The sequence below is a fragment of the Apteryx mantelli genome, chromosome 1 (assembly GCF_036417845.1).
Source record: "Apteryx mantelli isolate bAptMan1 chromosome 1, bAptMan1.hap1, whole genome shotgun sequence".
Classification (NCBI taxonomy): Eukaryota; Metazoa; Chordata; class Aves; order Apterygiformes; family Apterygidae; genus Apteryx; species Apteryx mantelli.
In genome coordinates, this window is record NC_089978.1 from 98,255,785 (window position 1) to 98,269,437 (window position 13,653).

The window sequence follows — 13,653 nt, forward strand, 5'->3', positions numbered from 1 at the left end:
CATTCAGCAGTTTATTCCGTTCTCTGGGTTTTCCTATTGTTAGGGCCTTGCTCCTTTTCCCTCTGTAGAAATCAGCCCTTTCCACTATTTCCTGTCAGTAGCTCTTCATCACTGGTAGTGGCAACATTGCTCCCTAATCAGCTTTTCCCCTAATGTTACCGAAATTAAATGCTAGTAATTTGTCTTTATCTTCATTATATAATACACAAAACGCATAGCCTTTGGTTACTTTAATATTTTAATTGCCTGCCTTCAGTCTTCAATTTTCTGTTGTAATTTTAAGACCAGAGATCCTGACTCCTGACTCCTACCTCTGCTCTTTAACCTCAGTCTGCACTGCCCCACAGCGATCTGTGGAAAAGGAGAGGCCTTAATGCTCTCGTGCAATTAACTGGGCCTTTCCCACAGTAAATGCAAGCGACTCTAACGCTTCAGCATAAAAAACTAGTGCATGGAGAGCAAGATTTCTGTTCTATTAATGATGCCTTGATGGCCGTGTTGTTCTTGCACTTTTGCTTAATTTAGGAATATATAAAGCAATGTTTATCTCTCCCAAGGAACAGTAAGCGTAACTGTGCTTTCCTACAGAGTATCACAGTTGTGTCACCTTGAAGTGTTATAAAAGCAACGTTTTATTCGAAGAGCGGGATCAGGTCCATCATACCCACCCCAGGAGCTTGCCACAGGCCTTTGCACTTGTCTCTAGGATCTGAGCCCCCTTGTTCCCTCCAGCTTTTTTTGCTCAGACTGGGCTGTCTCGGAGCACAGATGATGTGCATAGGAAAAACTCAATTTTGCTCATGGCACTGAAAGCAACGCTTAAAAATTAGTGCACATATCTCTGAGCTAGCCTAAAATGGCAGTTGGGAAATTGCAGCTTACTGTATATTTTGAAAGGGGCTGTCTTTCGGAAAGAAGCCTCTCTTTTAAGGAGGTGGTTCAGTAGGTAGTCACATGTACATTTTTTCCTTTCCTTTTCCTTTCCTCCCAGAAAACTTGATGTCAGTGACCTTGATAGAAAAGTCAAATTAGTTTACAAGAAATGATAATTTCTGAAAAATTCTAATACAGACCAAAATGCATGGGCTGTAATATCAAAGTCAGACCAAGCAGAAAAGCTCAGAAAAGCTTTTGAGAGTGGTTTCTACTGACAAAGGTATAAGGGTTTAGACCCTGTGACCCGATCCTGTCCTCCCTTCATGCTCAGGGGCTATAAGGGGTGCAGAAACCTGCCTGACTCCCTTGCTGGACGCACTGGAGGCAGAGCCAGCCCCGAGCCCAGTGCAGAGCCTTGCACAGGGAGTAGAGCTTGTGGGGCACTGAAAATCAGGCTCCCGAAGTGCCCGATGACCATAGGCTTGGAGGGGCAAGGCTTTGCTCTCCAGCAACTCGGTGGAGACTGGATGTGGCAGGGCCCTGTTGCCCTGTTGCTGCCTGCCTGCTGCTCTTAGGCAGCTTTGAGCATTGACGGCTGCAGCCTGTTTTCGGGTGAGTGCACAGTCCCACACCTGTGTGAGCCGGCAGCAAAAAGGCGGTGTTTCAGACTCCCGCTAGCACGTTTTGCTCTTTCTTCTGTCCAAAATGGGGTTCATGCAACAGCGCCCAACAGGGCTGTGTCACACCAGTGACAGTGACCTGGGGCCACAGCCACTGCCGCTCAGCAGCTGGTGCATCACGGTGGTCCTGATTGCAGTGGCGCGTGCAACCCTGAGCCGTGTTTTCATGGGAGAGCAATGTGAGTTATGGGCAGAAGGATCATTCAGTGGGCCTGGCCTTGAGTTTCAGAGCGCCGAGATACACAGCAAGGTATCCTGCAACTGGTAGCAAAGCACAGCCAAAATGCGCCACATCAGGAGCAACAGTTGGCACTCGGAGCTGCTAGGCAAAGTGCAGCATGCTTGCCCGACAACTTTGCTATGCTGCAGGGACACGGTGCCTCCAGAGGGAAATAGCCTCCCTCAGATCATACAAAGCAGCATGACGTATGCTTTCCTGGGGGCTTACAATGGTATATAGTCACAGATGTATCTAATAGTGGTCTGATTCTCCCACGCATACGTGGGGTCAAATGCACCTTTTATTTAACCTAGCTCAGACAGTCTCCACCCATAATACAATCCAGCTGTTAACCACCACTTCTTTCCACCTCAGTCCCTTGCCCACCTTTACCCATGAGACTCGGGCTGCTCCAGGGGGTAAGTTTCATGCCAGCCAAGCCTCGCAGCTCCATGAGCCCCGCTGGGCCTCGTCGGTACTGCTGGCTGGCTCGCAGGGTGCTTCGCTGTTCCCCTCAAGCAAATGCTGCACCAGGCCAGTGCTGCTGGCCTTGCTGGGAAACTGGTAAGAGCTTTGCAGAGCAGGAAAACTTTTTAATTTATCTATTTATTTGGGGGAACTGCCACTAAATACTTCATAATTTGCAACAGACTGAGCAGACCCAGTTCAGCCAAGGTTCCCAACAGGGTCCTTGCTATTAATAACCTGCCTATCTTTAGCAGGACCTCACTGCTAGGACTACCTAAGTGACAGGCTTCTGATGTCCCGTCACCTCATTTTTCTCCATGGCGTGGATTTACTGCTACAAAAGAACCCTGTCAGCAAGTACAGGGTTGCTGAGCAACAGAATATTGCCTGGTGGGTTGCAGGATTGCTGCAGCTCCCTGCCACGCATGTGGGCAAAGAAAAGAAAAAACACCCCAAACTTTTGCTGGAGAAAGACCAGATACCACTCTCGCCCACCTCCTGGGTGAGCCCTACCTGGGTCTCGCTGCCTGCAGGGCCAGGGTAAGACCTTGGCTGCTGCACAGAGCAGCCTCGCAGGACAGGGGGGAAGTCAGTTCAGGGTGTGGTACGAAGCGATTATTCCTAGTAGTATTTTTCATTAATCACCTCCAAGATAATCATTAAACTATTGCCAAGTAACTAGTACAGACTTGATACCGAGCTGCTTATCACTTCAATCCCCGTTCAGGCTGGATGTGTGGATTAATAGCTAAGGCAGCTTGACACATTTTCAATTCTTTTAAAATGAAAAAAAATGTTTTTTTGAATGCTACAAAACTCATAATATTTGGAAGGATGTGATCACTTCCTTTTTCTGCTTTTTCCTCCTGATTGCATGGTTATGAAAGAAACATCTGTTTTGAAGTGATCTGAAACAAGATTTTTCTTCCCATTGGAGCTTAAATGGACAACAACTGTCATATATTCTTATTCTCCCCACCCCTTTTCTTTTTCCTTTTCTACTGCTAAAAGATGAAAGAGAAAGGGAGCAGAGGAGAAACAAGTAAGTGAACAAAAACCACTGCCCAGACTACAAATAAAAACAAAAAAAGAGCCCACTGAGGTGTGGGTGGTGTCAAACACCACAGTCAAACTGGTAGAGCGTGTTTTCACTTCAGTTCACTATGAGAAGATTTGAAGTTGTATGTGTACAGATTTTTCTACATTTTGAATCAGCAAAAATATTAAAACACTTGCAAAATTTGTCATTTTTCCTCACCAGGAAATAATTCCTATTGTTTGACAAGCCTAGTTGTAATTCCCGAAGGTATTAACATGCTAATCTATTAATAATCTAAGAAAATAGTTGCAGCTCTGTATCTACACTGTTTTTTTGATTCTTCCTGACTCTATTCTTCCGCTGCAGAAGGGGAAACCTGCTGTTCAGAAATCTCTGCCTCTGAATACCGGTAGGCAGCTAGAAGAAATAGGCATCTAAAAAAGTCTCAGGCACAGTGGCCAATAGATAAGGCCAGTTTTATTTTGTGAGAGGCTGAAATGTCAGTACAGAAGGCCACCAAGTGCTATCAGCTACTTATGGCATTTAAAGGAGATCCTGCCAAGCAGCTAAAAGTGTGGAACAGGATCCCAGATTTCAGCACCTTGGTGTCCTTACAGGCGGAAAATGAGATACAGGGATCTTGAGCCGAAGGGAAAATGATAGTGAATAGAAAATTGGCAGAACATCAAGCAGCTGCTTCAGTGAGTGCCTGGGAGCCAGTGCTACCGCTTCGTCATGGGGACACGGGGGTGCTGGTTGCTCCCTGAACAAACCATACCAGGGAAGGCACAGAGAGATGCTATCTGGAAAGAAAACCAAGCTCGTCATCAGGGAGCATTTGCCATCCCATGGGCAGCAGACTTGTGAGCACAAGCAGCAGCTGCGTGTGTGCTCCTGGACCATCCGTGCAACCAGGCAGCTACTTGTCTGTGATCTTCCCTGAGACATCTGGCGGATGTCATTGCTAAGCCACTCTCCATCATCTTTGAAAGGTCATGGAGAACAGGAGAGGTGCCTGAGGACTGGAAGAAAGCCAATGTCACCCCAGTCTTCAGAATGGGCAAGAAGGAGGACCCAGGGAACTACAGGCCAGTCAGCCTCACCTCCATCCCTGGAAAGGTGAGGGAGCAGCTCATCCTGGAAGCTATCTCCAAGCATGTGGAGGACAAGAAGGTGATCAGGAGTAGTCAGCATGGCTTCACCAAGGAGAAATCATGCTTAACCAATCCGATAGCCTTCTCTGATGGAATGACTGGCTGGGTAGATGAGGGGAGAGCAGCGGATGTTGTCTACCTTGACTTCAGCAAGGCTTTTGACACTGTCTCCCATAACATCCTCATAGGTAAGCTCAGGAAGTGTGGGCTAGATGAGGGGACAGTGAGGTGGATTGAGAACTGGCTGAATGGCAGAGCTCAGAGAGTTGTGATCAGCGGTGCAGAGTCTAGTTGGAGGCCTGTAGCTAGCGGTGTCCCCCAGGGGTCAGTGCTGGGTCCAGTCTTCTTCAACTTCTTCATCAATGACCTGGATGAAGGGAGAGAGTGCACCCTCAGCAAGTTTGCTGACGATACCAAACTGGGAGGAGTGGTGGATATGCCAGAGGGCTGTGCTGCCATTCAGAGAGACCTGGACAGGCTGGAGAGGTGGGCAGAGAGGAACCTCATGAAGTTCAACAAAGGCAAGTGCAGGGTCCTGCACCTGGGGAGGAATAACGCCATGCACCAGTACAGGTTGGGGGTTGACCTGCTGGAAAGCACCTCTGCGGAGAAGGACCTGGGAGTGCTGGTGGACACCAAGTTAAGCATGAGGCAGCAATGTGCCCTTGTGGCCAAGAAGGCCAATGGTATCCTGGGCTGCATCAGGAAGAGTGTTGCCAGCAGGTCGAGGGAGGTGGTCCTCCCCCTCTACTCAGCCCTGCTGAGGCCACATCTGGAGTACTGCGTCCAGTTCTGGGCTCCCCAGTACAAGAGGGATGTGGCACTACCGGAGCAAGTCCAGCGAAGGGCTACAAAGATGATTAGGGGATTGGAGCATCTCTCTTATGAGGAAAGGCTGAGAGAGCTGGGCCTCTTCAGCTTGGAGAAGAGAAGGCTGAGAGGAGATCTTATCAACGTGTACAAGTATCTGAAGGGAGGGTGTCGAGAGGATGGGACCAGACTCTTTTCAGTGGTGCCCAGCGACAGGACTCAAGGCAATGGGCACAAACTGAAACACAGACAATTCCATCTGAACATGAGGAAATACTTTTTCACTGTGAGGGTGACAGAGCACTGGAACAGGTTGCCCAGAGAGGTTGTGGAGTCTCCTTCTCTGGAGATATTCAAAATGTGCCTGGATGCAATCCTGTGCAATGTGCTCTAGGTGACCCTGCTTGAGCAGGGGGGTTGGACTAGATGATCTCCAGAGGTCCCTTCCAACCTCAGCCATTCTGTGATTCTGTGATTCTGTGATCACAACCTTAAGTTCATGCGACTGCAATTGGAACAGCAGTGCATGCTTGGTGACTTCCTTTGACAATACTGCAGCAAGGAAACAAAGGATCCCTCCCAAGCAAAATAAATAAATAAACAAGATCCTTTCTCAAGAGAAAGCAAGAAACATTTTCATGTCATTCAATGTTCTAGAAGAGAAGGATCTACCCACAATATTTTTCTTGGATATACAGTATAAATTCTGTGTTCCAACAGTTCAATGGATTAAAAATAATGCAGAGTTTTTGGCATTTCAGCTTCAGATTTGTATCAAATTCATCTGTAAAGCAGTAGCAGGACAAAACAAGCTCATCTAAAATAAAAATGGCATGGCAGAGAAACACTCTTGAAGTGGGCTGGCTAATGAACCAGAACTGTTGGAAGAGCAGCTCAGTTTCCAAGACTGAAATGAACAACATTTGAAATATGAATATGAAAGGATTCCTACTAGTTACCTAGTAAAGGAAAAAGCTTTAAAAAATATGTGGTGAAAGAATGAAATATGACAGATGCTTCATCCTGTGACAGAATACTGAGCTTTGTCAAACCACGTATTTCCCTCTAAATACCAATTGTTTGGCCCCATTTGGTTTCTGTCCACCAGATTTGTAATCTCTAAGTTTTTTTGAGTGCAAGCACATTAATCCATAATTTTCATCAGCTGTATTGCTCCAGCTGTCTGGATGAGGAGAGGTCAGGCAGTTTGTGAGAAAGATGTGAAGACTACTTTGACTGCCCTTGGGAATGGTCTTGAGTAATACCCAGTGCTAGGACTAGGGAATTCAAATACAAATTTTAACACTACAGGTGAACTCTAGGCAGTGTCCAATGCTGTTTAAGTGTGTCAAAGGATACAGTCTTATGCTCTTATTACCATGCAAATGACATTTGCAGGTAAATATAGTGCCCTAACTTTTTTCCAGGTGCCCTAACTATTTTTACTATTCAACTGTGAATGCCTGTTCATGTCAGATTATAACTGATACATACCTGGTGTTGATGTGTCTGGTGCAAACATAAATAGGTTCTTAAAATCTGGCCTAATCTAGAAGTGTATTAATTGGATAGAGATATGAATTAGGACATGAAATGCATTCCTTTTCTTTCTATTTTTCATCTGCCTCTTAAAACCCTGGCTTCCAATCTCTTATGTCTATGCATCTGTTATTTTAATGTGTTAGTAACTAGAGGTGACCTAGGTCAGCTCCCTTCTCTTTAGCCATTTTCTCCCACCAGCTTCCTCCTTGCATTTTATAAGAAAGAGCAATCAAATCAAGGAGACCCCCCCCCCCCGGCCCCGCCAATGTCTCCCAAACCCAAACAGACTTACTGTCTGGTAAGCCTTTCCTGCTTGTGAGCATTGACGTTAGTGGCCCTACAGTGCAGAGCAGTTGGAGCATGTATATAAATCATATTTATTTGAGCATATGAAGGACTCAGGTTTGTGGGTGTGCGCTTTACTATATTGGGACTTGCGTATTTAGATCCAGGTTTTCTACGATAGGCACCAAACCCCCTGTTAATGAAGTAGGATAAGTGAATCAATTCCCTTAACTTGCCTTAATCTTGGAGCAGGTTCAGTCATGAACTCAGAGTAAAACTGAATAGCTCAGGGAGAGTGCTGACCCAATGGGATCTCTCCTGCACTGCTGAAGTCTGACCCTTTGCTGGGAAACATCCCTTGCATCACAGGTACGCCAGGCCCTGCAGCCTTCTGGAGCTGCCAGCATCCCAGGGAAGAGCTTTGCAGGGAGAGTGAAATCCCGTCTGCACAGAGACCAAAACCCTTGCTGACCCCTGAAAGACCAGGAGTTGACTCCTCTTCCGGGAGCTCTGACCTGCGCAGCGCCCACATTGCCGCAGGGAGCCTGCAAGGGTGCATGTCACTCTCTTTTGGCGGCAGTTCAACAACTGATGCTATATGCCCCTGATAAGTGAGGAGATCTTCACTTACCTTCTACAATGGAGGGAAAACAAAGGTTTGGGGACAACACGGTGGGGTTTTCAAGGATTTGCTGTCAGTGAAGAAGGTAAGTGACTTAGGTGGTGGTGTGGGATCTGCTGGCGAGTTCCTCTGCTTGGACTTCGAGGAATCCATCCTGACCAACGATTTCATTTTGATTTTAAAGGCAAGTTATGACAATTTTTATTACTGGGGATTTATTTCTTTCTCTTAGGTTGCTTTATTATTTCTGCTGCCAGCTGTAATGTCACAGTATCCAGTTGTTCTCATATGTCATAATAAGCACGCCAGCCTGACTTTTGTCATGTAGAGAGAGAGGGAATAATAGTACAAATACAAATAACCATTTTTCTTTCCCTAATGCAGATTTCCTAGACTGTAGCACAAGCAAAATATGTGGCCATGTATAGCAGTGGATTTTTTCAGGTGACTGCTGTTTTGCAAGGCCTGGTGTAACTCACTTCTTTTCCCACAGCTCCATGAGTAATGGTTTATGGCCTGCAAAAACTCTGTAGCACACTCCATAATGCTGGGGCTGCAAGTTAAATTGTGTATGTTATCTGGCACCTTTAGAGACTTGTGAGAGGTGCTCCTATACCTTGGTACCTTAGGAAAAAGAAAAAAAAGAGGTGTATTAAAGTCTGAGTTTGAACGGTTTTATAGCCAAAATGGGGCCCATGCATGGCTTCTGATTGAAAATATTCTAGAAAACTCCTAGAAAGCAAATAGCAAGTAGGAGGTGCCATTTCTTCTCATCAAGCTGCTTTGCTTCGTGGTCAGCTTGTTTATGACTTTCACCTTCACCCTCCGCAGGGGGAAATCCTACATCTCAGCCTCCTTTGCATTATGTACTTCTCCTTTCTTCCACTGCTGCTTCTGCTACTGCCACCTCTGCTTTCCCACTTGCCATTTTCCCTGTGGAACACAAGCATGACGCATCAGCCTTCGTGCTTGCCTTGGGAGTCAGCATGGGTAGCAGAGCCGAGCCTTGTCGAGCCCCTGGCTGGCGGGTGCCATGGTGAGAGGAATAGCCAAGGAGCTCAGTGCTTTATTCGATCTCAGGTCCCAGTATGAAGGAGACCAGGCACCTGTAACACAAGGATGTCCTGTCAAGGCACTGACATAACCAGCTGCTCTTTCATGCTGTTTCTTAATGCTCCTGTGCATTATTTGTTTTCTTGTGATTTTTATCATCCTGAAAGTAAACCAATAAATATTTTGAAGATACACCTTAGAAAATGGAAGGCATTCACACACATGCACACACACACACATACACACATGCACAGGTTCATGAACGTATCTGGGCTGTTCTCACATTCATTTCAAGTGACTTTGCATCTGTGGTTGCGGCACCAAAGGAAGCTAGAAGCAGAAAATCAAGGAAGGGTTAATTAAAAAAAAAAAACAAAAAAACACTGCCTTGTTTGCAGTGATCTTACATCAGTTTCCATGGAAATGGAAGTAGAACAAGCCAAGAGCGGTGGTGTAGCCAACTTCAGCTGCTGGCTTCAAGTTCTTGCTTCTGTTTCCATGGAAATAGATGCCAAATCAGCAAAAAATAAGGTAACTTGTTTTAAAATACTACAGTTTTAAAGGCTTGTCCTTATTTAACCTCAGTCAGGAAGATTGCTGGTGAGGGGAGGCAGCCAGCAACTGAGTGAAAACTTTCAGAGGCTATTTCAGCTACTGGCTGCTTATTGAACTCTGCAGAGAGTAAATTCACAGGACAGCTACTGATCTTCAGAAATATTTTGTGATTTTCCCCTTTGTGGTAACTAAAATAAATTTTTCTATTGGCTTGGATGGTCCCAATGGTGTCTCGGAGGCCAAACCAACTAACAACTCCTGAGCAATGCAACTACATCATTTTTGCTGCCTACTCAGAGTGTCTTTGCCTCCAGCGGTTCAGAAAGAGCCATTCCTTTCTCAAGCTACAATATACAAACTACCCCCCATTTCAAAAGCAGGAGTTTGTGTCTCAAAGTTTCAAGAGAGCAGCAAAGGAGCATGAGCCTGGGGAATTCCTGACAGCGGTTTTCAACAAGCATTCGCTTTTCTTCTTTCCTAATCCGGGAAGGCAAAATTTCACTCAGATAAAAGAAGTTGACAATAACCTATTGCTTATAGCAAAATGTGGATGGGGAAGCATGGAAATATGAACAGAATGCAACCAACAAAAATCTGCTGTAATTTCAAGGACTGAAATTGCATCTAAAGCTCTTGTTATTAAGACCAACTTTAAAAGATATTTTTTTAAGTGTGGAGGGTGTCTTTTGATCCTGAACTATTACAGTGGTGGAACTGTCTTGTAAATAAGAGCATTACTTGGTGGGGAGCTGTGTCAGGACAGAGATGAAAATCCATTGTTCTCTGAGTTGCCGTAAATTGGGATTGTTCCCAGATACCCTCCACCTCTTTCGCCCACACCCTTTACTTATATGCTCCTCAGGTATCTCTTTAATAGGCTGCAAACAAACCCTACAGTGATAGATTATATGACAGGCCACTTGCAGGCCCTTCTTTGATAAAAACTTGGTTTTGGAAGCTAAAAGTACAGGTATACCAACTTTTAAAAAACCTTGGCTGGCATTTGTGGGGAGATAAATGCAATTCTAATGAAACATTTCTTCATTTGCAGTGTTATATTTTTCCTTTTAATGACATAAAACCTGCTCTTGCAAGGGCACGTGCTTCACTTCACACACTAAGTGTATTCCCTCGGGCAGCTGAGGGAGTAAACAAAATGAAGCGTGTAGGCCAACCTAATTTTAAAGAAGTGAATCAGGCCTGGACTGGGGCCTCACTGTTGTTCACTTTAAGTATTATAAGGAATGTACTCATTTTCTGATTGCTTTCTTTTGACCTTCTTTGAAGAAATCCCAAGAAACACTAAGACCTTCAAGAAATTACCTAAAAAAGATTTTTTTGCTTAAGAAGCCTTTTAAAATGTGGGAGGTCTTTTTTTTTTTTTTCTTTTCTTTTGCTGCTGCATACAATATCTTGTGATTCAAGGAACTTGCTCTGGTTGTTTTATCAGACATTTGCTGCTGCTGCTGTGGTGTGATTGCTTTGAAGATGGTTTTGAGCTGTTAGGTTTGTGCTTGAAGTGGGGACCCCAATGCAGTGTTAGCCATGGAGCCTTAATGGCACCTTGCAAATATTTTCCATGGAAAAGCCTTAGTCTCTGCTGGAATGCAAGAAAAAAAAAAAGAGGGGGGGGGCAACAGAGAAGCAAAGGAAGGAAAATGCATTTGTTCTAAGGGGGGCTGAGGGAGCCACTGCTCCCTCAAGTGTATTTTTAATTAAACTTTCAGTGCACCTTTTCCTCTCTCCCTTATACAACAAATCCACACCCTTCAGGCTTGCAACTGCATTTCCAGGTCTCAAGGTCACCAATCCATGTAACTGTCATGCCCTCTGAACAGTCTGTATGTGCATTTTGATTTGCAATGGTTAAATTCCACAGGGAGTTAAAAAGGAATGATTTGCCAACTTTCCTGCAAACAGCTCGTAGCACCATAGCATGACTCAAGGTATCATGAGAACAAACTACAAGAACGGCAAGCTGCGGAGCCAAAAACAAAAAAAAAAAAAAAGAAAAAGAAAAAGAAGAGCAAGGTCTGACATGCGGTCCTGGTGGCAAAAATTACAAGCCTGCACTTTTCTGCAAGTTTCATAACATGGGCAAAGCAACCTAACGGCTCTTGCTGCATGAGGGCACACTTTGCTCCACCTCGGCTGTCTCCTCCGCCAGCCTGGCTGGCCATGGTGCTCCCTCCATCCCTGTGCCGTCCCTGCAATGTCCCAGGAGTTGGGCACAGAGTGACATGGTGTGACAGTAAGGATGGAAATATCTAAAGTAAATAGGGGCTAGCCGTGGCTTTTCCTGTAAATCAAACGCAAGAGCAGTGACAATCCCCATCAGAAGGAAATCACTCGTTGGTGAACCTCAGGTTCTGCACCTCAGGTTTTATCCTCTTTGATCTACTTCTTGAGGCAAGCGTTTTCTCTCCAGACCTAGCCCAGCGAGACACCCCCCCCCCCCGCAACTGCAGCAAGTATTAACAAAAAGCAAATCTGACCAGAGAAGCAGCATGATTGCTATACTTCGAAACTCAGCCTTGATTGAGATGTGACCTTCTGCCAGGCACCATTACACACCTCTTGGTGCACACATCATGGACTCTTAGTGCTTGCAAGTTTTCTCAGTATTTTTAAGTTAATTTGAAGTCTAATCTGTTTATGAACCCAGATCATAGGGGCTCATAAACATGCTCATAGGGATCACAGTATAAAAGGCAGGTCACCTTTTTCTTTTTCTCTTCCACTCAAAATTAGGTAAGGCTGCCTTGTGTCATGTACCTGTCCGGATTTTTAATCTTTGTATGGTTTGTACAAATGGTTTTAGTTCTGGAGATTTTTGCATTAGAAATTGAAAGCCTGTGGTTTTCACAGCACAGATGGGAGATAAACGCACCATAATCACAGAGCAGGGTCAATGAGACTTTTTCCAGGAAGATGCTAAAGGCATTATTTGGCATTAACAAAGAAAGGGATAATTAGAAAATATGCAAAGAAGGCTTTACTCCTGTAATTAATTTCAAAGTTGGAAGTTCCCTAGTGTTCTTCTGTTCAAAAGTGACAGCATATGAGCCGTAGCAGAGAAGATGTATCTTAATCATAAATCAAAACAGGGCAAAAATTGAAACTTGTGTTTCCACTGACTTTAAAAAGAAAAAAGCTTAATCAGGAGCTGATGTGTATTCTGATTGTACATGAAGAAAATAAAATGATAAATAAGTATTGACACATTACATGAACGGCAAGAGGAGGATGTATCCAAACTTGGTTTCCTGGGAGACAGGGCATATCTCTCCCGAGAAAAATAATGCTCAGAAGTAACTTCGATAGCTTGAGGCTGTGCCTATGTTTGCAGCTGCTTTTTTGCATTAATTTCCTGCAATTAGTATCAGCACCACTAATGGTAGCAATGATGGAAAAAGAGTTTAGCAAACTTCTGAAGAAGTTTCTGAACAGGTCTAAATGGCTCTATTTTAGGAATACCAGCAGCCACAGACATCTTGCTTTTAGCATTGTTCCCATCTGGATCTTCAACTTCTTAACAGGTAACCTTAACATCTTGCTCTGCAATAAGATCAAAAATAAGCAAAGGAAAAGGGATTGCATAGCTTTCTACATTGTTTTTTCACTTCTGCCTCCCAGTCCATGGCACGTCAAACATGTCAGCAGTTGCAATATTTTTTTGTGCAAAGAACCCGCTTTTGAAGGCATCAGCCTTGTTATAAGAGATGTGGTTGGATAATTTTAGCACTATCGTTTCTACACAGAAATACTGGTTCCCTTCAAGGCAGCTGATGTTGCACTCAGAACCAGGCATTTAATATTAAATTGTTTTTTTTGGTTTATATTGGCAGCTTTACAAATAGGCTTTTTAGTTTAATCTGGGTTGAATTGATATCATTGGCTTTATCTTCTGGGAAGCGCTGGCTTGGCTGATGATTGATTTAGGTGAACATCACTCTCATCATGTATCTCACACCATGAAGAATTCACATCCTGCACAAACTTGCAAGGTCACATTTGTTTACATACTTTTAGGATTAACTCTAGAGGAATCATCCTTCCAGTTGCAATGTAGTTTATAAATTTATATGTACCATCATTCACATGGCTAAATTTTGCACACATGTGCATGTGTGCAAACACACACACATACACATTCTTTTTAATGACATTCACACTCATTTGTTTAGAGGTTGATCTCCTTTCTTAGACTCATCTCTAGTTTTCTTTAGCTCTGGGCTTCAGCTTGTTGGCAGGTGACCTTGGCATCTTGCTTTGCAATTGGATTAAAATGCAGACAAAGGTACAAAGCCTGTACAGAGGTTCCATATAGCTTTATTTTTTAACAATTC